Source organism: Salvelinus alpinus, chromosome 21 (genome assembly GCF_045679555.1).
Source record: "Salvelinus alpinus chromosome 21, SLU_Salpinus.1, whole genome shotgun sequence".
Lineage (NCBI taxonomy): Eukaryota > Metazoa > Chordata > Actinopteri > Salmoniformes > Salmonidae > Salvelinus > Salvelinus alpinus.
The window spans coordinates 26,114,091-26,141,808 of record NC_092106.1 but is presented as its reverse complement, the minus strand read 5'-3'; positions in this window follow the sequence as shown (position 1 = coordinate 26,141,808).

Here is a 27,718-nt window from a genome sequence, read left to right as displayed (position 1 = left end):
AGTAGTAACATAAAACACATGGATAAAATATAAGGACATAAGACAGCTGAACATTAAAGTAACGAACCACATGTTCACATTTATCATGAGACTGTGGTAATGGAGATATACTAAGGGATGTTCTGGCCCTCTTATTTTCTCCATTGTGCTGACAGACTGACCAGACACATGGGCACCTAGAATAATTGGACACACTAGACTTATAGTCTACACATTCCACTAAAAGCACACATACCAGAGAAATATGCTTAAGGCAACTGGACACTAATGACAAGAAGAGACATAGAGTCTGCCAATTCCAATAAGGACATACCAGAGAACATGCTGGGGCTTTGAATTAAATACAGGGTTGAGTCATAGGCCTAGAGGGTAGATGGACATAGATTATTTTTAAGACAAGCATGGGTCTGGCCACTATTATAATTTAACTGAAAGCAGATAATGGGCGTTAGTAGGCGTGAACAAGCAGGAAGCCTGAACTAAAAAGATAATGATGGCAGGGAAAATTAGGGGAAGTATGCTTATTTGCATATGGGGTGGACCCATATGCTATTTATGTATAAATGTTGGAACCGGGGTTGGGAAGTGAGTGTGTGTTCCGCGGGGTGTGTTCCGCGGGGTGTGTTCCGCGGGGACATGCCGGTGGGCTGTACAGTTGTAATAAAGAGCATGTTTGATTTTAAAAGTTCTGGTAAGCGTTGTATTTGAAAATGATTTTCCACGACATAATTGGCGAGCTAGCCAGGAGCTGATAGGGACTGGGACGTTCTTGGCTGATGATGGGTTCTTTGGACAATCTAAACAAACAGAGGTGGCCGCCCAACTAGACGGTAAGCAAGTTCTTACAATAGTTGAAATGTTTGTGTAAGATTGCTCCAGAGATACTGTCTCAGCGAGAGGAGCGCCACGTAAGTCTCTCTTTCAAATTTCCTAAAATGAAACCAGTAAATACAAAAGAACTTTTAAATTCAATGAATTTGCATGTATGTGTAATTTGGGGAATGGTATTAAATGTAAATGTATGCGCATGTATAGAGACTGAGTGAATAGGTGCTGTGAACTTTGCTTGTGTTAGATGTAGAGTGAGCATGCATGCGCTCGTTCAGATCAGACCGTTCGAATGTGTAGCTTAAATGATGCGGTTGTTTGCGCATCTGGCTGAGATGGCTGGTTAACATTTTTGAAAAGGTCTGCTTGGGTGGGATATTCACAGCGCGGCAGAAGGGTCTGTTGGTGAATATTTAGTAGTTAAATTAATATTTCATGGTTACCGCTTTGAAAGAAGGACTGAACGGATGAAATATTTAGAAGGCAGGAAAAACGTTAGCCCGATTGTGCGGCGTTCAACTGCAAAAGTAGCTTATACAGTCAAAGCATAAAACAGTAGGTTGTAGGAAAACGTTAGCCCGATTGTGCGGCGTTCAACTGCAAAAGTAGCTTATACAGTCAAAGCATAAAACAGTAGGTTGTAGGAAAACGTTAGCCCGATTGTGCAGCGTTCAACTGCAAAAGTAACTTATACGGTCAAAGCATAAATCGGTAGGTTGTAGGAAAACGTTGGCCCGATTGTGCGGCGTTCAACTGCAAAAGTAACTTATACGGTCAAAACATAAATCAGTAGTTAAATAAATATTCATAGTTTCCGCTCTGAAAGGAAGATTGTATGGGTGAAGTAGTAGGTGCAGGAAAAACGTTGGCCCGATTGTGCGGCGTTCAAATGCAAAAGAAATCCTGCGAATAAAAAACCGCTCTGTCTAGCTACCAGGGTTTGGTAATTCAGTAGGTCATGCCACAATACTACTCTAAAAATAGAAGAAAAGATAAGTATTGGGGGTTGAATAGGATATGAAGACAAGCTGATCCGATTAGACAGTAGTCTCGTCATATTGTAGAAGTCTAGGCTTATGTAGAAGGAAGTGAATTAAGTCAATAAAGAAAGACTGAGTTGTTTTGAGGTAAAAACAAAGGGATTGAATGAACGGATGAAACATAAAAGGATGAATGATAATGTTGTAAGAAATGAGTAGATCTGTGTAAAAATAGAAGATTAGGAAGGAAAGATGAGTTGTGTGTGTATGTAGGCAGAACGTCCAGGAGAGGGAGCGCGCAGCTCTCCTGTGACAGAGTAGAGTTGATGCTGTAGTATTCAGAAATAATGTATGTACTGTATAGAGTAGGCTTCGATAAAAGAAATTAAGTGATGTGACAAATGAATTATTAATTGGAAAGGAGATTGGCTCTAACTCGGAAAAATAGTAAATAAAAGGTGTAGAAATACATGGGAGTATTTAGGAAAAATAAATAAATAAATAGTCGCATGGGACCAAAATGTGAAGCTCGATTTGTAGGCGTTCTTATGTCAACATTCTATCATCAGAAAATACATTGCGATGAGGTTGTGTGTGTGGTTCCTCTAGTCCTCGCAGACGTGCGGGTGATTGGCAGAACTATTGACAAGATCTAAGAACCAATAAGAAAATAGCTCTCTGTTCTGGATATAGGTATATCGGGTAGTGTAATGTGACATTAGAACTTAGTGCGGTAGTAGGAAATGCCGCTATACAAGAGTTTATTTCCTTGTCAAAATAATAAACAACTAATTGGTTTGAGGTTAGTGAGAATGGAATTTTTTACTTGTCGGTGTATAGTCTCTGAGCGAACAATGAGTGTTTCATAGAGATTACAGTTTATATGTGGTCAAGAAGAAGTATTGGATCACGTTTGACATCTAGTAAAATAACGATGGAATTTTAATTGTTAGACATTCTATACCACAATTCTCTGGAACTGTTAAAGACGCTTTAGAATAAAATCTATGGATAAGTAAAATTATTGGTTTGCTGACTAAAAGGTAACGTTGTGAATATTAACAATATGTACACTTTCTTTTCCAGAAAGAATAAGGGAAAAAAAGGTTTTTTTAATCTTCTCTGGTCAACAATGTCATTGGAGACTGCATTACTGTGGAAAGCAGTTAATTAAAGTCAGCCGCTTTAAAAATAAAAATATCTGGATAAGGCTAAAACATGGAGTTCTGGATGAGTGAGTCCAGTCCCTTTGCGATTATTGGCTTATGATTTACTACTAAGTGCACCATGTACTGGGAATGAATATACATTAGTAGGTTTATTGGAAGGGTTTTTTCCAATTCAGTTTCAAATTGGGTATGCAAAAGGATGAACATGGTTTTGAAAAATGTATTTAAGTTGCTCCTAAAGAAAGGGGGAGTGGAAACATATTAATGGTCTCAAAATGCCCTGAATCCTAGGAATTTCTTGTAAAAGACTGATCACCTTTTACTAGAAATTGTTGGAACAGGTGGGATATACTTATAAAATGTTTAAGACACCAGACTCTATTCAAACTGTATAATTACTTTGAAAATCTATTATGTCCCTGGGAAAATTATGAAGAGTTGTACCCTTAAATTGAATAAGTTATTCGAATAGGTTTATTTTAATTTTTGTTTTTTTGATATAACATGTGTTCATAGGTAAAATTATCAGTTCCTTGGGGTTATGGTCTCTGGGTAAATACACAAATGTGCTTTGTTCATTCTGCATATAAAAAGTGATGTAGGTTACTCCGGGGGGTTTATTGGAGTGTGGGTTTCTGTGTGGGTTTTGTTGATGGATACATCATCTGTAATTCATCTGAGAGATCACCAGTAGAATAAGGGAGTTGTCATGAAAGGTGACGTCAGAATGCTTTAGGGCATGGGAGAGAATATCACCACTAGTGGGTGTGGAGCTCATACCCGCCCTAATCGACTGAATAGTGAGGGACAACTGTGTCTGATGACCTGTGAACTGTAACAAATAATAGACATGTTGAAATGATATGGGCCAGGGTGTATTATGAATTAAAGGAATTGGGGTATTGAACTTTTATTACCAGGCCACTCATGTAAGAAAAACTGAGACAAAAGGGCTATTGGGAAAATAGATAATACTGGTAATAAAAGTGTTTAGTTTAAATGTTAATTATTAAAGGGATGATGTGTATTGAATTGATCAGGTCAAATTTGAGTTAAAGTAAACACTAAGGATTGTTATCCTGAATATTGGGTTGGTAAATGTATAAACAATAAACATAACTGTTTAGTTATTTAGATATAGCACTGTTTGAATTTAATAGGCCTAGGGCCGCTCTGGAATCTAATCCTGGGACAAGGAGGTTGACAAAACTTCCAGAATATTTGATTATCGGTTTTTTGTTTCTTTTGTTTTCTAATGTCATTGGAATTGTAATGATAAATTGTATTGTTTGATTGACTATAAAGGTAGTCTGTTGTGCGATGATACCCAAGAATGTAGAAGAAAGAGACCAACAATAACATTGGCATAGATTGAAAAGGATGGACGTTTTCCCCAGGTTTAATTACATTACAAATAGTGGTAATATTGCAACTGTGCAATTATTGTAATTTCTTTTTCTCTTTTTCTCGTTTGGTCAATTTATTTGTGTTTTGAGGAACATAAGGTTGTGAATATGTTCCTAAGGGGGGACTGATATCTATTTTAAATTGATTAGAAAAGATTTGAGAATGTTTTAAGAATGTATTTTACAGCAGTTGCTGTAGGGACCATCATTTGATTATCATTATGAATATTTCTGTGGTAGGAGGCCAGGTATTTGAGGCAGAATGGTTACATAGGGCTATTATTAAAACTTAAGATTTAGTGATCTTGCTAATGTTGTCAGGAAATAACCCATGTGTTAGTGTGTATGTCCTCAGGAAAAAACAGCCAGAAATGGAAGGGCTTGGGCTGCATTCTGGAGACTGAGTGTACATCAAGATACACCAGGCTGGTGGTATACTTCTTACAACACTGCAGTGGTAAAGTTCTTTATGTCTCTCTTTGGTGGGTGCATAAGTCTCACGAGAAGTAAGGTCCAGTTGAATAATGGGTGAGCTTGAAAACACCATGACAGAGGATGTGGAATCAGAGAGAGAAAGAGAGAGAGATTAGATTCCACTATAGACATACTGGGTTGAGTTTGGAGGCTACTTGTTTTATTTTTAATACATCATGTGAAAGAGAATGGATGATAGGATATTATACTTTAAACAAACATGTTAAAGGGATTGATATGAAAGCATATACAGTGTTGAATTAATTCAAGAAGAGAGAATGTTAATTGTAGGTTATGCACATGATTATCAGTTGAAATGGAGTAGATGGGAAACTAAGTAAAAATGACATGATTTGGGAACACCTCTCAGAACCTGTGGCCGAAAGGGGAAGACTGGGTGGAAGCATGAGGAAGCTTTTTAGGGCTTTTATTTTTGTGGAGTCCAGCAGAAAAGTATCCTGGAGGCATAGAGTCAGGTAAAGAGAGAGTGGGAATTGTCATGGTCTCAGATTTCAGTTTGCATGAATATATTTATGCATAACACATAACATTGTCAATGCTGTTATGTTTTGTCTGTTGTTTTCCAAGTCTTATGTCTAGGAAAACAGAAGGAGAGGGGTTCGCCAGCTTCAGCTGGAATGTCTGTTTGTTGTATGATGAGTGATGGAAGTAAGAGGATGTATGGTGCAATCATAGAACAGAGGCCATAAGTCTCTAAGTATGAATGCTTCACAGAAAGTAGGCAGAAACCTGAACCAGGATGAGAGGTTCTGCGTTTGATGATCCAAGGGGACCAGAAGGACCTCTCTCAGTGGTACCAGGAGATCTAGTCCACGTTGGAGGGATCCGGAGGAAGTGGGATCAACCGAGGAGAGATGGACCCTATGAGGTGGCCAAAGCAACAAGAACGGCCGTCCAAGTGAAAAGAAGCCAGACGTGATACCATCTGAACCACTGCAGCTGAGTCCCAACAGAGAGAAGGACACAACCACATAGAGATGAGGACACAGAGGATGCTGATTCACCAGGAGGGAGCCTGGAGGGAGCAGGAGCAGCGGAAACGATTGAGATGCCAGGGAGGAGCCAAGAAAACAGTAAATCAAGTGAAAGCCAAAATATGACACGTGCACCGACTAATGCACCCAGAAGAGGAGGAGAGGCCTCACAAGGAACAGAATAAGAACGTTTCTTTCCTAAAATTGAAACCCTTCCAGATGGAAGCTAAGTCCGGCCTGAGGAGGGAGCTTCAGGTGAAGAAAGAGGAGGAAAAGTCCCGCAAGCTGAAGAAAATGGGGATTACCCCACAATTGACTTTTAAACTTTTGAATGGCCTCCTTTACAGACAATTGATGTTAGAACAACAAAAGAATAATGACATTGACATAACAGAAGCAACAGTGAATGCTAGTATAGAAACAACAGACTAATGCACAATCAAGATGTATGGTGGGAGCAGGAAGAGAAGAATGGAATCAGCCGAACAATCCAAAAAGACTGACAAGGTTAGAATCTATGTTCCATCTCAATGTATAACAGAAGCAGGAGAACTGAAGTCTATCTCAATCATAAGGATCAAACCCTTATCGGAGATTGCACTCTGTGGATGGACACATCACCAAACAAAGGGAGAAGTCGTTTGGAACCCGAAAGGATGTGACCTGACATGAATCAAAGAAAAAGACGAGTAGGTGCTCATCATGAACAAGATTGAACCAGTGGAAGGTGAAGACCTACCCCTGCACCTGAACAGGAAGAACCTGTGACAACAACAAGGGTGGCGGCTGCTGTGACGACCACAGTAGTTACCACTAGATGACATCGACTGCCCTTACCAAGCAGACCACCGTGCCAACAAAGCAACCTGAGACATCAGTCAGGAGAATTTTTACTGATATTTGAAACTTTCTGATAAACTCTAATGATCTACCTCAAAATAAGAACATTGAAAAAGCAACAGAATTAGATATATCAGAATCAGAAGCACTCAAGGACACCACACGAGAAGAAGTAGTGAAGAAGAAGTGATACGAATGGGCTAAGAATATGGCAAACAGACACAGAATGGACAATTGTATTTTGTGAAGAAAATCACCTTTGTCTGATCTTTTAATAGTCTCTGAACCAGCATCATTTAAAAACTGTGTAAGTTGGAAAAATGACTATTGTACCAATAGAAAGTATTCTATTCCCTTGTGTGACATTGAATGTAGGATTGCTCAAGGGAGCACTAGAGGCAGAGCCATGTTAAACGAGACTAAGTTGGGAGACAATGATTGTGCTGCCTATGAAATTAGAACTGAATTAAATGGACCCCAATTAGACAGAAGTACTGTGGTTAAAGGAAAATATGAATGTTTTTACAGCCATGACACCGAAGGAATTGATGTAGGAAACACCACTGTAGAATGTGATACTATTTGGGTTTTAGAGAATGTGGGAGTTCGTAAAAATAATGATAAAGGGTTGTGTGGTCACATAACTCAGGTTGCGCCATCTCTTAATATGTTGAAAAATCAAGACAGAGGTATTGCTGATAGTTTCTGGATGTGTGGAAAAAACTAACTGTTGAATGTATTGCCTGATGGATGGATTGATCTTTGTGCCTTAGTTAGAAGCAATTAAATAGGTTACTATTATTGAATCACTCCATGATGACTATGTTAAAACCTAGAGTTAAAAGGGTTTATGATAAGGATCCTGAGGTATACCTTAATGCAATTGGACTGCTTAGAGGTCTACTTAGGGATTTCAAGGCCAGAGAGGAGGTTAAATCAGGATTTGAATCTATATTTCTGTGGATAACACCAAATATGAACTTAGAATGGATTAATTATATATGATATAATCAACAGGGATTCATTAACTATACTTAATTGGCTCTTAGTGGAGAAGGGTGGAGTTTGTGTCATGTTTGCTAGGATGACCATCATGTTGGGAGGAGGGTTGTTGGCTTTGGGTATTGCATTTTGTTGTGTTATACCCTGGTAAAGTCAATTGTGGTTCAGACAGCAGTTAACTAGATGTCTGTAAGGAGAGATGACCCTCCTGTGGTGATTGATCCTGTACCGAGTAGCCCAGGCAAGTATACTAATAAGTATGGAAAGCCTTGTAATGCGGTCGGTGGACCTTTGGACTGCCCCTTTGGGAATCCAAACTGTCTATATAGAGTAGTTCCTGGAGGTGGTTATGCTTGCCATGATTTTTGTAAGGATGGTCTACCTGTATATGCTGTATTTCCAAATTCATGTCTGCAAGGAGGATCATGTTGAAATGCTTAAATTTAGAATGATGTTGTGTCAATTTTCTTTTGTAACTGCATGTAGGTCTTTTATTTTTTTCTTATTCATTTATTATTATACTCCTTGTATTATTTTGATTTTCACATAACTGAGATAACCTCAGGCAAGGCTATTTACCTACACGCTCATGCTTCATCAAATATGTAATATTTTATCCTTATATTTTTATACCAAATTTGATCTTTTACTCTTATGAATATTGGAGATGTTTGGTCTAGTTGGTTTTCTTTAATGTTTCTGATTGGATCTTTTACTCCTATTTCACATTGGAGATGTTTGGTCTAGTTGGTTTATATGCTTCACTTTGTTTTTATTTTTTGTATTTTCTTGTTTATCATAGGTATTTTAATTTACTATCCCAAAGTCTTATTTGTATCATTTATGTGGCTAAATAGCCCCAGAGGGGGGATTGTAGTAGTAACATAAAACACATGGATAAAATATAAGGACATAAGACAGCTGAACATTAAAGTAACGAACCACATGTTCACATTTATCATGAGACTGTGGTAATGGAGATATACTAAGGGATGTTCTGGCCCTCTTATTTTCTCCATTGTGCTGACAGACTGACCAGACACATGGGCACCTAGAATAATTGGACACACTAGACTTATAGTCTACACATTCCACTAAAAGCACACATACCAGAGAAATATGCTTAAGGCAACTGGACACTAATGACAAGAAGAGACATAGAGTCTGCCAATTCCAATAAGGACATACCAGAGAACATGCTGGGGCATTGAATTAAATACAGGTTTGAGTCATAGGCCTAGAGGGTAGATGGACATAGATTATTTTTAAGACAAGCATGGGTCTGGCCACTATTATAATTTAACTGAAAGCAGATAATGGGCGTTAGTAGGCGTGAACAAGCAGGAAGCCTGAACTAAAAAGATAATGATGGCAGGGAAAATTAGGGGAAGTATGCTTATTTGCATATGGGGTGGACCCATATGCTATTTATGTATAAATGTTGGAACCGGGGTTGGGAAGTGAGTGTGTGTTCCGCGGGGTGTGTTCCGCGGGGTGTGTTCCGCGGGGACATGCCGGTGGGCTGTACAGTTGTAATAAAGAGCATGTTTGATTTTAAAAGTTCTGGTAAGCGTTGTATTTGAAAATGATTTTCCACGACAGTTTACATTTTCATATTCAATGCAATATGCATGCTGCACACTCAGAAGTCACATTAGATTAATTGTAATCTAAATAGTCCCTGTTCACTTTTTTTAAGGATTTGATCGAATATGATTATTTGGACACAATGGTAAGAATCTCGTAGTGTTGTAACTCTGACATTTGAAAATAGTACAACTTCATCACATGCGCTGCTGCTACTGCTTATTATATATCATCTTGCCTAGTCACTTTATCTCTACCCATATGTACTGTACATATCTACCTCAATTACTTCGTACCCCTGCACATTGACTCGGTACTGGTACTTATTGTATATAGCCAAGTTATCATTACTCGTTGTGCATTTATTCCTTGTGTTATTGTCTTTCTATTATTTTAAGTTTTTTCTCTCTGCAATGTTGGAAGGAGCCCGTAAGTAAGCGTTTCACCGTTAGTCTACACCTGTTGCTAATGAAGCATGTGACAACATTTGATTGGAACTTATTCCCACAGTGAAAACCTTATTTTAAGACAGAAAAAAACATTAGTTCAAATAAGATACAGTTGACACACTCCTCAATCAAAATAGCTTGGTTATGCAGATACTAAAGAGCATAATTACTGTAAAATAAATGATTAACACTTCTACAAAGACAATTGTTCAATGTAATGCATGCTGCACTCTCAGACACATTTGTTGAGTTGTCATCTAAAGAGCGCCTGTTCATTTTTGTTAATGATGATTTGATTGAATATGATTAATTGGACACAAAGGCCAGAATCGTGTATTGTTGTAACTTTGTCAACAACTCTTCTGTTCTTACATTCAAAAATAGTGCAACTTATTCACACAATGAAAATCTTATTTTAAGACAGAAAATAACACAAGTTCAAATTAGATACAGTTGCATTAATCAAAATAACTAGGCTATGCAGATACTAAAGAGCCTAACTGCTATAAAATAAATGATTGACAAAGGAAAATAGAGCATGGTGTGAAGCGAAACTCTTTCATCCCAAACTTCAAAATGTTGTTGTCAAAATGTTTTAAATTGATTCACCATTTACTCCCTTTACTTTCTTGGTAAAATTCAATTTTGATGAATACTTAAAGTAACGGTCCAGTGTTACCAGATTTCTATGAAATATGACCTATAATTAATTACAATATGAGTGAAATAGTTTCCCTTCCAAAAAATGCTATGTTAAAAAGCAGCTTTTCTGTGTTTGAATGATGTGGGCGTACCCTAACAACAGAATGGTGTGGGCGTATACCAGTCAGGTGAGTAGACCACTGATCAGCCAGCTCAGCCAATGAGCCAACATGACATCATGTTCTCGTGGGAATAACAAGAAATGTTTAAATGTCTGTTTGCGATACAAGCTTGACATAGAGTTTTTGAAGTGCTTTGGCCACAAATATGAGTATAGGACGAGTCAACAACATTATGTGTGTATAAGTTAACCTTTCACGGCTACTAACCCCGGATCCGGGAGCACCCCCCACCCCCCACACACTGATTAGCATAGATAGCATAGCTTCACAAGTAGATAGTAGCATCTAAATATCATTAAATCACAAGTCCAAGACACCAGATGAAAGATACAGATCTTGTGAATAAAGCCACCATTTCAGATTTTTAAAATGTTTTACAGGGAAGACAAAATATGTAAATCTATTAGCTAAACACGTTAGCAAAATACACCACTATTCTAACTCCATCAGTTTCTTACTCCTTCAGGTGCTATCACCAATTCGGCTCAACTAAGATATTGATAGCCAATAACCTATAAAAAAACCCATCAGATGACAGTCTGATAACATATTCATGGTATAGGATAGTTTTTGTTAGAAAAAAGTGCATATTTCAGGTAGAAATCACAGTTTACAATTGCACCGACCATCACAAATCCACTAGAATTACTAGATAGAGCAACGTGTATGACCAATTTACTCATCATAAAACATTTCATAAAAATAGACAAAGCATAGCAATGGAAAGACCCAGTTCTTGTGATTTCAGACCATATTTCAGATTTTCTAAGCGTTTTTCAGCGAAAACACAATAAATCGATAAGTTAGCATACCACATGTGAAAACGTTACCAGAGCATCGATTCCAGCCAAAGAGCGCTATAACGTAATCACCGCCAAAAGATATTAATTTTTTCACTAACCTTCTCAGAATTCTTCCGATGACACTCCTGTAACATCATTTTACAACATACATATACAGTTTGTTCGAAAAGGTGCATATTTAGCCATACAAAACCGTGGTTACACAATAAAAATACTAGGAAATCAAGCCTCAATATGTCTGACGTCATCTATCAGAGTGATCTAGTTTAATTGAAAGCTAATCATATACTTGACTAAAAAATACAGGGTAGACAGGAATCGAAAGACAAATTAGTTCTTAATGCAACCGCTGATTTACATTTTTAAAATTATCCTTACTTTTCAATACAGGGTTCGCCAGGTGAAGCTATACCAAACAAAATGGCGAAATATGCGTTTAAAATATTTCGACAGAAACACGGTTTATCATATTAAATATTGCTTACTTTGAGCTGATCTTCCATCATATTCTTGGGCAATGTATCCTTTCTATGTTATAAACGTCTTTTGGTCGATAGATGTCCTCTGTCCTTCGAAATGTCCACCACCAACGACCGACACCCCGAAACGTTTCCAAAGCTAAAAAGGGCACGACAAATAAATTCCTCAAAATCGCACTAAACGGATATAAATTGCTATAAAACGGTTCAAATTAACTACATTATGATGTTTTTAACAACTATAACGACTGAAAACATGACCGGAGAAATATCACTCTCTAAAAAACGATTTGGAACGAGGCAAGTCCGATGGCCTTCACGCTTCAGGCGCACGATGAGAAAGGGGGGTCTCTGTACATTTTGGGCTTTTATAATGGCTGGGAATATCCCATCGAGTTCATTGAAAACGTGATGACGTACAGACACCCAGAGGAAGACGTAGGCAGTGTCGGTTTCTTCATAGCATTCACTGTCGCCTTAAAAACAGACCCCAGATCAGAGGTAAAAATTTCTGAAATCTGAACCCTGTCATGAAAAGTGCTGTAGAAATTGTTCTGTACCATTCAGAGACAAAATTTCAACTCCTATAGAAACTATAGACTGTTTTCTATCCAATAATAACAATAATATGCATATTGTACGATCAAGAATTTAGCACGAGGCAGTTTAATTTGGAGACACAAATATGCTAATGCGGAACAGCACCCCCTATAGTTGCAAGAAGTTAACTTCTATGGCTGCAGCGGCAGTATTGAGTAGCTTGGATGAAAGGTGCACAGAGGTGCCCAGAGTAAACGGCCTGCTCCTCAGTCATAGTTGCTAATATATGCATATTATTATTAGTATAGTGAGTATACTGTGAGTATAACAGAACTCATATGGCAGGCAAAAACCTGAGAAGAAATCCAACCAGGAAGTGAGAAATCTGAGGTTGGTCGATTTTCAACTCATCGCCTATTGAAAACACTGTAGGATATGGATTTGTTTGCACTTCCTACGGCTTCCACTAGATGTCAATAGTCTGTAGAACGTTGAATGAAGCTTCTACTGTGATGTTGACCCGGATGGGAGCTGTTTGAGTCAGTGGTCTGGCAGAGTGCCTGGTCCTGGTCATGCGCATTCCACATGATATCGACTTGCGTTCCATTACTTCTACAGACACAAAGGAATTCTACGGTTGGAACGTTATTGAATATTTATGATAACAACATCCTAAAGATTGATTCTATACTTAGTTTGACAAATTTATTCGACCTGTAATATAACTTTTTGAAGTTTTCGTCCGACGTTCGCCTGGACCTGCACGAGCGTTTGGATATGTGTACTAAATGCGCTAACAAAAGTAGCTACTTGGACATAAATGATGGACATTACCGAACAAAACAAACATTTCTTGTGGAAGTGGGAGTCCTGGGAGTGCATTCCGACGAAGATCAGCAAAGGTAAGTGAAGATTTATAATGCTTTTTATGAGTTTTGTTGACTGCACAATTTGGCGGGTAACTGTAAGGCTTACTTTTGTGGCTTCTCAGATTATTGTTCTCAGATTATTCTCGCTGTTCTCAGATTATTGAATATTGTGCTTTTGCCATAAATATTTTTGAAATCTGACACAGCGTTTGCATTTAGAACAAGTGTATCTTTAATTCTATGTAGAACATGTATCTTTCATCAAAGTTTATGATGAGTATTTATGTTATTTGGCTCTCTGCAATTTCTCCGGATATTTTGGAGGCATTTCTGAACATGGCGCCAATGTAAACTGAGGTTTTTGGATATAAATATGAACTTAATCGAACAAAACATATATGTATTGTGTAACATGAAGTCCTATGAGTGTGATCTGATGAAGATCATCAAAGGTTAGTGATACATTTTATCTCTATTTCTGCTTTTTGTGACTCCTGTCTTTGGCTGGAAAAATAGCTGTTTTTCTGTGATTTTGCGGTGACCTAACATAATCGTTTGTGGTGCTTTCGCTGAAAAGCCTATTTGAAATCGGACACTTTGGTGAGATTAACAACAATATTACCTTTATAATGGTATAAGATACATATATGTTTGAGGAATTTTAATTATGAGATTTCTGTTGTTTGAATTTGGCACCCTACACTTTCACTGGCTGTTGTCATATCATCCCGTTAACGGGATTGCAGCCATAAGAAGTTTTAACATAATAACTTTGAAAAGTGTGATTTTCACTGGACAGTTACTTCAAAGTATAACATCAGGATGACATATAACAATTGGATGATTAAAGAGATATTGAACTTTTCTGATGAACACTTTTTGACATAGCTCAGTAATTTATGTAAAAGCAAAACTACTGAATAATGTAATACACCTAATTTGCCTGATCTCCAAAGTATTTCAATGATTCATTGCACAATGTGCTAAATGCTATAGAATGACACAAATGTATACATCTGGTCTTCTTAACAATTTTATTTAAAAAAATGTTTTCATTGTTTTTACATTTATGACAACTGTTCCACAGTCTTCAGTAGTATTAACAGTGCCTGGGGAAATTTGAGGCTTCTTTTAGCATGCAGGATCAGAGACACGGTTAGTGCTCTGATTGTTCTGAAAATCCCTCCAGTGAAAAATAGGCCTGTAGATCCCATCCTTCTTATGACTGACACTTTCAAGGTGAGGTATTAGAAAATAGGTACTCTGCTTGCTTTGATGCTCCAACCATTGTGCCTGAGTCAGCAAAACACTTTACAAATGTTCCCCAGTTCCCCGAATGAGTATGAAATTAGTTCACATTGAAACCAGGCACACCTGCAGCAATGGAGGTGTCTCAGTCAAGTGATCTATCTCCGATGGAAAACCCAGAGAGAACAGTGGAGGGGAAAACACTGAATGCCAAGCCATTGATGGAGAGTGAGAAATAGACAGGGAAAGCATTGTGTAGTTCGTACAGCATGTAATATTGATGCTGTCAGAGAAGCTACTCACTATCCTATGAATTGATACAAATCAAGACTCTTTACCCAGTTTAGCACCAACTACTTTACCTGTATGTGACAAGCAGGCAATGCATTTCCTTAAGAGTGCTCTATACGGTGGCTTGCAAAAGTATTCACCCCCTTGGCATTTTTCCCGTTATGTTGTCTTACAACCTGGAATTAAAATGGATTTTGGGGGGGTTTATATCATTTGATTTACACAACATGCCTACCACTTTGAAGATACAAAATATTTTTTCTTGTGAAACAAACAAGAAATAATACAAAATCACTGAAACGGCATAACTATTCATCCCCCAAAGTCAATACATAGTAGAGCCACCTTTTGAAGCAATTACAGCTGCAAGTCTCTTGGTGTATGTCAGTGGCACATCTAGCCACTGGGATTTTTGCCCATTCTTCAAGGCAAAACTGCTCCAGCTGCTTCTAGTTGGATGTGTTCCGCTGCTGTACAGCAATATTTAAGTCATACCATAGATTCTCAACTGGATTGAGGGCTGGGCTTTGACTCGGCCATTCCAAGACATTTAAATGTTTCCCCTTAAACCACTCAAGTGTTGCTTTAGTAGTATGCTTAGGGTCATTATCCTGCTGGAAGGTGAACCTCCGTCCCAGTCTCAAATCTCTGGAAGAATGAAACAGGTTTACCTCAAGAATTTCCCTTTATTTAGTGCCGTCCATCATTCCTTCAATTCTGACCAGTTTCCCAGTCTCTGCCGATGAAAAACATCCCCACAGCATGATGCTTCCACCACCATGCTTGACTGTGGGGATGGTGTTCTCAGGGTGATGAGAGGTGTTGAGTTTGCACCAGACACAGCGTTTTCCTTGATGGCCAAAAAACTCAATTTTAGTCTCATCTGACCTTTGTCCCTTCCATATGTTTGGGGAGTCTCGCACATGCCTTTTGGCAACCACAAAACATGTTTTCTTTTTCTTTTTTAAGCAATGGTTTTTTTCTGTCCACTCTTCCGTAAAGCCCAGCTCTGTGGAGTGTACAGCTTAAAGTGGTCCTATTGACAGATACTCCACTGTGTCCGCTGTGGAGCTTTGCAGCTCCTTCAAGGTTATCTTTGGTCTCTTTGTTGTCTCTCTGATTAATGCCCTCCTTGCCTGGTCCGTGAGTTTTGGTGGGCGGCACTCTCTTGGCAGGTTTGTTATGGTGCCATGTTCTTGCCATTTTTTAAGAACTGATTTAATGTGCTCCGTGTTATGTTCAAAGTTTGGGATATTTTTTTATAACCCAACTTTGATCTGTACTTCTCCAACTTTGTCCCTGACCTGTTTGGAGAGCTCCTTGGTCTTCATATTGCCACTTGCTTGTTGGTACCCCTTGCTTAGTGGTGTTGCAGACTCGGGGGCCTTTCAGAACAGGTTTATATATACTAAGATCATGTGACAATTAGATTGCAGACAGGTGGACTTTATTTAACTAATTATGTGACTTCAGAAGGTAATTGGTTGCACCAGATCTTATTTAGGGGCTTCCTAGCAAAAGGGGTAAACACATATGCATATCCATACGCACCACTTTTCAGTTTAACATTTTTTTTGAATTTTTTTAAACACGTTCTTTTTTCCATTTCACTTCACCACTTTGGACTATTTTGTGTATGTCCATTACATGAAATCCAAATATAAATCCATTAAAATGACAGGTTGTAATGTAACAAAAGAGGAAAAACGCCAAGGGGGATTGTAACGCTCGTCGTTGGAATGAGAAGAGGAGGACCAATGCGCAGCATGGTATGTGTCCATGTCAATATTTAATGAATCAACTGAACGCTGAAAATACAAAATAACAACGTGAAAGACAGAAACGAAAACGAAACAGTTCTGTATGGTGCAGACACACAACATAAAATAATCACCCACAAAACACAATGAAAAACAGGCTACCTAAATATGGCTCCCAATCAGAGACAACGACTGACACCTGCCTCTGATTGAGAACCATACTAGGCCAAACACATAGAAAAGGACAATAAAACAAAACATAGAAAAAACAACATAGAATGCCCACCCCAACTCACGCCCTGACCAAACTAAAATAAAGACATAACAAAGGAACTAAGGTCAGAACGTGACAGGGATGAATACCTTTTGCAAGGCACTGTAGCTTTTCCCTGCATTGTAAAGTCTGAGGTTACGACTCATTAGTTATAGCAGGACATCCTAGTGTAGAAACAGGTCCTGGTGTCACCAATAACTAGCTACAGATGTCAGACTTATTTGGTTTTACATTTACAGTCACTGTCCCAGGTGCTGAGAATTCACAGTAAAAGACCCTCCAGGCCATATGTCGCTGTTCTGGTGCTGAACCCTCTTAACCGCCTCTTGCTCACTAGTTGAGAAGTAAAAACAGAGGTGTGGAATTGTAATGCACAGTATTTAGAATACAATAGTTAAAACAAACTCTGACTATCCAGAAACAGGTGTTGGGTTGAAGCATGCCAAAAAATTAAGTTGTGTTTCGTATGGCCTGAAACAGCAGGAAGATTTTCTCATAACATACAGAGAAACTGTTATATCATAGTAAAATCTGCCCAACGTCTGCCGCCCTTTGGGTTTACATGCTACTATACCTGAGGATAGAAACTTGACATCTGTAACTCCTCCCTTTCAGTTCTACCCACACAACAGATAAAAGCAGGCATCACACTCAGTGTGTCATGCAACCTGCAGACAAACCTGAAAAATAATAAAAGAATGGGATGGTACACAATGTGGACTCTCTGCCACACCTCCTCCCCCTGTCTCCCTCTCGTCCTCTCTCTTCAAAGCGGAGGGGGAATATTCAGGGGCCAGGGTTAGGATCCCACGAGGGCCAACAAAGAAAACGATCCATTGGCCGCTGCATGTAACATTTCACAATTTAACCACCTTGGATGATGGTTAAAGGTGGATTAAAGCACATAGTTATTAGGAAGACACTGATTTGCAATTTAAATGTAAATCAATCCCCTTTTTTCTATTATTATAATGCTGCATAACTTCTGATGGAAGAGGGAAAAAATGTAGAGGATCCCTGGAAATGTATAGAATCCTGCAAGGCAGTGTGTGAAGAGGAGAGGCTATAACTTAGTCAAGACTGTGGCAGTTAATAGCTGGGGGATGGTATGGGAAGACAGTGTAGAATGGAACTATTCTACAAACACAAAGTCCTGTTATACATTAGTATGGCATAAATTGTATTGCTATTCTGGAGAGTAGACAACACTTTGAGAGTGATCATATTTCCACCTAAACAACATATGTTGTTTCCTTGTTCATTGGTGAATTCAAGTGAATACTGATGTTATGTGGTAGCTTATTCACATGATTTATTAGAAGGAAATTTGGGTCTTGGCTCCTCAGACTAGTAAGATCCTGAAAAGCTATCTATCCTATATTACACAAAAATTCCAGTACCTAATCATAATCCACACATCATCTGAATGAATAGTATCTCAAAGGATTCACTAACAAAAACTTCAAGATCAGAGTAGCAACCCAGTTTAGCACCTCAGAGTTGAGATACTATCATGCTGTGTGAAGCACAGTCTGTTTAAGTGTGTTTGAGATGGTGATGTTACACATTTGGGAACAGCTGTCAGGTATCAGAGCATGCAACAGCAGCCTTCCAACAGTAACTGTAGAACTCGGTGGTTTGACAAACGACTTAACAACGTTTTTAGTACTAGTTTGTTTGCTGTTCACATAGTATTCGAGAGGCCCTCGCTATTGACATTAGGCACTGCATTTTGACTTCAAAATAGGGATATGACATGCACACCGTCCTCTGTATCAAGTGTCTCTCCCTGACAGACTCCCTACTGCTTTCAGACAGTCTGGCCACATCAGAGGTGAGAGCTGTTACACAAGGAGCCTGTCTCAAATATCCCTCAAAACCTTCAGTACAGTGTATGCAAGCAGCCAGACGACACAAAAATGGGCCTGAAACCCGAGCGTTGAGTGAAATGGATGAGGGCCACTGGGAAAGGGGCAGCAATCCAAGCAAGAGCAAAGAGATATGAGATGGCACCACAAAATCTGTTTTCTTCCGCAATTACCGCTAGATAACTTTTATTCCATCTGGGGAGGCGAGGGCGAGTGTCGCTATGTCTGTCAGCAAACGCAACCTAAATCCGTTGCCTACAGTAAATCTTGTGGGTTTTTGAGGATGTTTTAATGACCTGCCTTGTCCCCAACATGGCTCGCAATCTGATTATTAGTGGCGGGGAGGACGAGAGGCTAATTGAAGTGTCACTCAGAGCAGAAGTGTATTTCTTTCTTTCATTCTGCTGAGAGAGAAGATGATCTGTTTGAATAGGAAGTCGTCAGCACTTGAAATGCAGAGATGGTCACTGATTATTTTCAGCAGGAGCTCTATCATGAAAATGAATAGAGCATAATATGTAAGAATATCCGTATATGGAATAATGACTGTGAAAAGCTATATATAGGGTAGAATAATCCACTGAATTGTCTGTTTTGTCCAAGGGAGTGCATTATTTTAGCATTTACTTCTTCTTTGAAACACTTTAAATCCCTCTGGCTTGAAATTCAGTTTGAAACAAAGGTTTTGAAGATTATGTCAACAGTAATGATTTTGATTAAAGGGGACTTTCAAAGGAAAACTTCATTTTGTACAGAATATAGAGCATAGCTCCCTTCAGTACCGGGCAAAACATTAGTCTGAAGAGGCTTTCACTTCAGCTTGATAGCAGTGCAATACTATGTCCTGAAAGGCTGTTTACATTTCAAACAACCCATTCCTGAACCATCATCTAACATTTTCTCTGCTTTTCTTCTTCTAGGAGCATAAAGTGCCTTTTCGCCACTTGAACAAGATAACCATCATAGACTATAGCTAGCAACACAATAGTCTGAGCTATGTTTTGGATCTGATTGAGGGAGGCATGTATAGAGCTTTCTCCATCTTCCATCTCTCACCCAGTTCAGTAAAAGTGTTATTTGTGTAACCACTGGGTCTGCGCCATTTATTTCATTTTCAGCAGCGGGGTGAGAGGGAGGGAGGCACACGAAAAAAACCACTCTGGAGCCTGTCAACTGCTTTTCTCGTTCCAAAGACATGTGGCGATGAAGACCTTCCATCTGAGGGTAGGACCGTACTCAGCCATTAATCAAGGCCATAGTAGAGGCTAGCGGCACGCTGGAGGCTGTCAGGGGATAATTCAGACTGACCTATAAAGCTTTCATTGATCCAGGAGAGTCCCCTGTAATCCCACCGGGATTAGTGCTGGCTAAAAGTAACTGATATATTTGCAAACAAAAAGCTGCTTACATTCAAGACATTATTCCCCACCAAAAAGTGAGATATGCAGTAGCTCCATGGAGGGGAGGGTCCTGTGTGTCATGATGACTCATAAAGACATCCACAGTGTATAGATCCGCTTGATTCACCTTTCAGTTGAACTCTTCTTTTCTCAAATTTCTCCAGGAAATAGGAGTATGGTAAAACATCTTGTTCATGGAATATGTTGAACACAGCTTTCTCTCTGCTATTTCAGGTTTCATCTAAGGAACTATTTCTCTCTTGATGTTTGATTTGATCTATTTGCTGCTATTTTATGTTCCTGTTATTGATGGGGTGTCTCCGAGTAGTTGGAAGGGCTTGACAAGGTGGATAGGTGTCCTTCCCATAACATACATTGGTGAAGTCTTCATTGAAGTGTATATTGTGAGTATACTTGTAAACAGAAAATGTAGCTCCATGATGACTTTGATGGAGACTGCATGGACTAGCATTATTTGGCCGATCACTTGTATGACAAGCTAGCACACAGACATATTGCTCATCATAGTTCTGCTTTTCAAAACAGCTGAAATTTGTATGATATTCTAGATCGATAGCAAATTTAAAAGCAATCCAGAATCCACATTACAGTAAATCTGAGTAGTTGTCCACTTGATTGATTATAAACACTAATGGCATGACGACATAATAATCAAATCAACATATTTGGCAGATATTATTGCGGGTGTAGCAAAATAATTTTTTCCTAGCTCCAGTAGTGCAGTAGTATCTAACAATTCACAACAATACACAGCAATCTCTAAGTAAAAATGTTTTATTAAGAAATGTACACAGTACCAGTCAAAAGTTTGGACACAGCTACTCATTCAAGGGTTTTTATTTATTTGTACTACTTTCTACATTGTAGAATAATAGTGAAGACATCGAAACTATGAAATAACACACACGGAATCATGTAGTAACCAAAAAAGTGTTAAACAAATAAAACATTATTATTATTTTTTTAAATCTTGAAAGTAGCCACACTTTTCCTTGATGACAGCTTTGCACACTCTTGGCATTCTCTCAACAAGCTTCATGAGGTAGTCACCTGGAATGCTTTTCCAACAGTCTTGAAGGAGTTCCCACATATGCTGAGCACTATTGGCTGCTTTTCCTTCACTTTGAAGTCCAGCTCATCACAAACCATCTCAATTAGGTTGAGGCCAGGTGATTGTGGCAGCCAGGTCATCTGATGCAGCACTCCATCACTCTCCTTCTTGGTCAAATAGCCCTTACACAGCCTGGAGTGTTTGGTCATTGTCCTGTTGAAAAACAAATGATAGTCCCACTAAGCGCAGACCAGATGGGATGGCGTATCACAGCAGAATGCTGTGGTAGACATGCTGGTTATGCGTGCCTTGAATTCTAAATAAATCACAGACAGTGTCACCAACAAAGCACCCGCACACCATCACACCATCATACCTCCTCCTCCATGCTTCACGGTGGGAACCACACGTACGGAGATCATCCGTTCACCTACTCTACGTCTCACAAAGACATGGTGGTTGGAACCAAAAATCTCAAATGTGGACTCATCAGACCAAAGGAGAGATTCCCACCTGTCTAATGTCCATTGCTCATGTTTCTTGGACCAAGCAAGTCTCTTCTTATAATTTGTGTCCTTTAGTAGTGGTTTCTTTGCAGCAATTCGACCATGAAGGCCTGATTCATGCAGTCTCCTCTGAACAGTTGATGTTGAGATGTGTCTGTTACTTGAACTCCGTGAAGCATTTATTTGGGTTGCAATTTATGAGGCTGGTAGCGCCAATGAATTTATCCTCTGCAGCAGAGGTATCTCTGGTTCTTCCCTTCCTGTGGCGGTCCTCATGATATCCAGTTTCATCATAGCGCTTGATGGTTATTGCGACAGTACTTGAAGAAACTTTAAAAGTTATTGTAATTTTCCACTTCATGATGACAGAAGTGAGTGCTATGGGGTGATAGTCATTTAGTTCAGTTACCTTTGCTTTCTTGGGTACAGGAACAATCGTGGATATGTTGAACAAGCAGGGACAGCAGATAGGGATAGGGATAGATTGAATATAAATATACAGAATATAAAGACCATACTTTAAAAAACAAGTTTTCTTCATGGAATACTTCCACTGAAATAAGAAATGAGAACATGCATCGACATGGGTGTCACCTTGGCCTTATTCACTTATTTCTCCTCATATTGAGGACCAGTAGCAAAAGGCTGCTGCTTCTGCCTGGAAAAATAGGTTTTTAAGATGGAACGCATACACAATCTCTAATGGGATTGTTTGCACCTGCCTAGCAGAAATTGCTGGTGTCCTTCACAGAAGAAAGAAGGCTCCCTCTTTGAAAATGTGATTAACACAAACAGGAAAACAACACATGCTTAATCCAGACAATAAGGACAGTGGACTCTTAAGGCAGGGCAGGATAATATTCCTTTATGCACCAATGATTATATGAAAGTATTTTCTAGTATAAACAGCCAGGGAAAGGTAAAGATCAATAATCGGTTGTGGCTAGCGAGCAGCAGTAGCAGCAGGCCAGCCGAGTGCCTTATTTTAACAGCAAGATGTGACCTATTGTGATCCCCACTCTTGCCATCCTGTCTATTTCTGTTTACGTTAATGCAAAATTTGAAAATTAGATTTTTACTGTTATCACTGTACTTTGGAGTCCGGGGTCATGTTTTCCTTAGGTCTAAATGGTACTACCACCCATTGAAAAAGCCCTTAAGGTCACTAAGGGATGTGGCATGGAGTAGCTTACCGTCTATTAGAAAGATTTGGACAGCACAAATAGGTTTTATTCCAAAAAACTCCCTAGTCCTTGCCAATAACAAGCACACACATAACAGGATGCAGCCACCACCATGCTTAAAAATATGAGGAGTGTTACTCAGTGATGTGTTGTGTTGGATTTTCCCCAAATATAATGATTTGTATTCAGGAAATTAAGTTAATTTCTTTACCACAGTTTTTGCAGTTTTACTTTGGTGCCTTATTGCAAAGAGGATGCATGTTTTGGAATATATTTTCTGTACAAGCTTCCTTCTTTTACTTATTTTCACATCTAACGTATAATTAATAACTTCACCATGCTCAAAGGGATATTCAATATCTGCTTTTTATTATTTTACCCATCTACCAATAGGTAGATGCTCTTTGCGGTTGAGTCTGTGTTTGAAATTCACTGCTCGACTGAGAAACCGATAACTTTATGTGTGGGGTACAGAGATGAGGTAGTCATTCAAAAATCATGTTTAACAATATTATTGCACATAGAGTTAATCCATAGAATTTATTAAGCACATTTTTACTCTTAAACTTATTTAGGCTTGCCATAACAAAAAGTTAATTAATGAATTAATATGTACAATTGTCAAAAAACACAATTCCACTTTGACATTATGGGGTATAGTGTGCAGGCCAGTTACAGAAAATCTCAATTTAATACATTTTAAATTCAGGCTGTAACACAACTAACATTTTATGTAGAAAAAGTCAAGGGTTGCCAATACTTTCTGAAGGCACTGTATTGCTCATCGGGTTCCTGAGTCATTGGGTAGTCAATGCAAATCTCTTAGTCCAGGCTGTATCCTGTACGGAAGAATAAAGAATGAATGACCAGTACAGATGACTATATTTTCAAAGCTGAGCCCTAAGGGTGCATTTGTCTTAAGCACTGTTAGAATGTCTGGAACTCGTTGCTGAGGACATCTAGGACAAAATACTTCATTGTTTTAAATAACAGTAAAATAGGGTGATATAGGTTACTGTATAACTTAATTCAACAAACAACCACCAACAATGAACTATAGTTAACACCAGATGATTGTTTTCTTGAACGGACCATGGTGTTGTGTCACATTCAAAGCAGACTAGAGGTTGCCTCATTGCCTGTTGAAGAAACGGGACCAATTAAAGCCCGTGGAGCATTATGGCCAGCATGTAGGAGAGGAAAATAATGCATATATTAAGGTTTTTGGTTACATAAGTAAAGTTTATTTGACCTTATTACATTGTTGAAGATGTCTACAGAAACAGCAAATGAGGACAATATTAATGCTGTTCTTGTTTATATAAATGCACTTTACCAGTCTCTTAGAGAAGTCTGGATAAAGTTACAGTTATTAGGATGGGTCCTACGAATCTATATTAAATATACTATATTTTTTAAATGTTTGGGACATTGTGTGTTGTTGTACATTATGGGTTTCTTACTTCATTAACATAATTTATTTATTAAATATACTGAACAAAAATATAAAGGCAACATGCAACAATTTCAGTTCATATAATGAAGTCAGTCAGTTGAAATGAATGCATTAGGCCCTAATCTATGGATTTCACATGACTGGGAATACATCTGTTTGTCACAGATACCTTAAAAAAAAGGTAGGGGCACGGATCAGAAAAACTGTCTGGTGTGACCACCATTTGCCTCATGCAGAGCGTCACATCTCCTTCGCATAGTTGATCAGGCTGTTGATTGTGGCCTGTGAAATGTTGTCCCACTCCTCTTCAATGGCTGAGGGAAGTTCCTGGATATTGGCGGGAACTGGAACACGCTGTCGCGCACGTCGATCCAGAGCATCCCAAACATGCTCAACGGGTGACAGGTCTGAGTATGCAGGCCATGGAAGAACTGGGACATTTTCAGCTTCCAGGAAATGTGTACAGATCATTGGGACATGGGGCCATGCATTATCATGCTGAAACACGAGGTGATGGCGGCGGAGGAATGGCACCACAATGGGCCTCAGGATCTCGTCACGGTATGTCTGTGCATTAAAATTTCCATCGATAAAATGCAATTGTGTTCATTATCCGTAGCTTAAACCTGCCCATACAGTAACCCCACCGCCACTATGGGGCACTATGTTCACAACATTGACATCTGCAAACCGGTAGCCCACACGACACCATACACGCGGTCTGAGGTTGTGAGGCTGGTTGGACGTACAGCTAAATTCTCTAAATCAACGTTGGAGGTGGCTTATGGTAGAAAAATTAACATTCAATTCTCTGGCAACATCTCTGGTGAACATTCCTGCAGTCAGCATGCCAATTGCACGCTCCCCTAAAACTTGAAACATCTGTGGCATTTTGTCGTGTGACAAAACTTCACATTTTAGAGTGGCCTTGGTAACAATGATTCAGCAGACAGGCACTGGGTTGCGTAATAGGGTTTTTATTATACCCCAAATGATGGTGTGCCGTGTAAGGGCACATAGACGAAGACCAAACACACACGTAACAAAAACACAGGGTTGACACCCAAACAAAAGAGTGAGGAGTACCTCGAATAAAGACACACGCGCAACAATGATTAAGACACGGGACGAGACCCGTAATCATCTGCGCAATCCACGAGGCACGAAAGCCAAAACACACAGCACAGGTACTCACACGCACCAACGGACATTGTAACAATAAACGACAGCCAAATGGAAACCAAACGGCAAAATTATACAAATACTAATAAGTGGGAATAGGGGACAGGTGTGCGTAATGAAAGTTCCGGAGGGATGTCCCCAGCACAAGGTGCACCTGTGTAATGATCATGCTGTTTAGCTTTTGGATATGCCACACCTGTCAGTTGGATGGATTATCTTGGCAAAGGAGAAATGCACACTAACAGGGATGCAAACAAATTTGTTCACAAAATTTGAGCGAAATAATAAGCTTTTGGAATATTTCGGGGATATTTTATTTCAACTCATAATACCTGGAACAAACACTTTACAAGTTGCGTTTATATTTTTGATCAGTGCAGATTCTGCTATAATGGATAGTGATGTTTGCAGTATTTTTTTTATGATAAATCCTTGAAGTGTAGGTGTATTCTGTGTGTGTTTTTCTCTTGAAGTTCTAGTTCTGAGGTTTAAAAAAACACTACTACAAATGCCCACATGTGCAGCTAGCACTTTCAAATAAATTAAGATTGGGATCGACTACCCCTGCTTATGTTTTTAAGTGCATTCCTCCATATCTCAGGAGTAACGTGTGAGAGGGTGAGGGGTGGATTTAGGGCTGCCGGCTGCTTTAGAGGTGTGGAGATGGAGCATATTGGCTGCTTCACTTTGCATTTTCAATTGCAACCAGTGGCAAAATACTTAAAAACTGAATACTAATGTATGCTAATAATTGGCTGAATCAGCGTATTTTACAGGGTTTTGCTTTGATGCCATATGGCACAAACATCAGCATTTTCCCCTCTAAATGTATGTGGAACCTCCTCCATCCCCCCACATATGTATAAAAACAGTTACCATATTCACTCAATAGCAAATACTGCAATGCAATCTGCTTTTCTAACACGAACTGGGATATTGAAGTATCTACAGGATCTCAATGCATTCACTCACGTTCATATAGATAAACTATACAATATATCAGTGATGTTGTATTACAGTATATCATTTGGTATGTCATGCAGGCCAATTAATACTTTTATGCTTGAACTAATTTGTTCAAGCATGCATTTGAATAATGACACATTTTCATGGAGTAGGGAAATACATCAGACCTATTTGAAAATACATTAGTGGTTAAAAACATCTGCATGAATGTTTCTGAGAGCTACTTTGATTTACAGTACCACCATAGCGTTAACCGAGATAAGCAGTATTCTCTTACTGCCATGTAGAGAGAGTGTTCTTACCACAGCCTGAGTTCAACCCACTGTGGTTGTTCACAGCTGTGTGTCAGGAGAGGGCAGTCGTAGGGATAATACATGCAATGAATATGTCGATAGTCAGTCTTTCAAATGTAAAACAATATTTTTATCATTTTCCTCTCAAGCAAGGAGTCAAGGAGTCACCTTGAGGGAACACGTGACGAGTTCTCTCAAGGTGCAGACTGTTGCTGACCACTGCATTGTTCTCTTAACATCAGACCAGGCGAAGTAAACAAATCCATACAGTCTTTGCATAGTATGTAAAACTGCATCTCCTTCAATGCAATGCAGATTCAATTCAAATGTTAAGTGGACGGGTGGTAGAGCCAGGCCTGAGGCTGTGTGATCTCATCTGGAGTGGAGGCAGTGAAGGGTTGTGTCTCAGAGCGGTTGAGTCTGCTATTGATGCCTTGAAGTTGGGCCTGACTGCCTCAGAAGAGCCACCAGCAAAGTCATTGTAATAATTCCCTGGAGTGTGACTACTATGCCCTTGACACTGGTAACTCTATGATTAAAATACTTTAATACTTAACACAAATTATAACTCATTCAGGCACAATATCCTATTTGTCGCAGGGTAAAACTTAATTCAAGAATAAGCCCCAACATCCCTGAACATTCCTCAATGTCTTTATCTTAAAAAGCGCGCCGAGAGAAAGCAAGGTCTCGTCTGTCTTCTGCTTCCTGATCTGTTGCCCTCCTATTTAATTCCATTCATTTAGCACCTCTGCTGCTAGGCTGTACAGGGTTGATTAAAATGAGAATCAAACACATCTGGGTTGGAGACGTCTCCCCTCCCGGGAACCTGACTGACAAAGATTGAGCCGATGTCCTTCCTTGAAGACAAGAGGCTGATATACTAATTTCGAACACAAATTGCTAGAAACACACTGAGGTAATACACACATACACACACACACACACACACACATACACACACACACACACA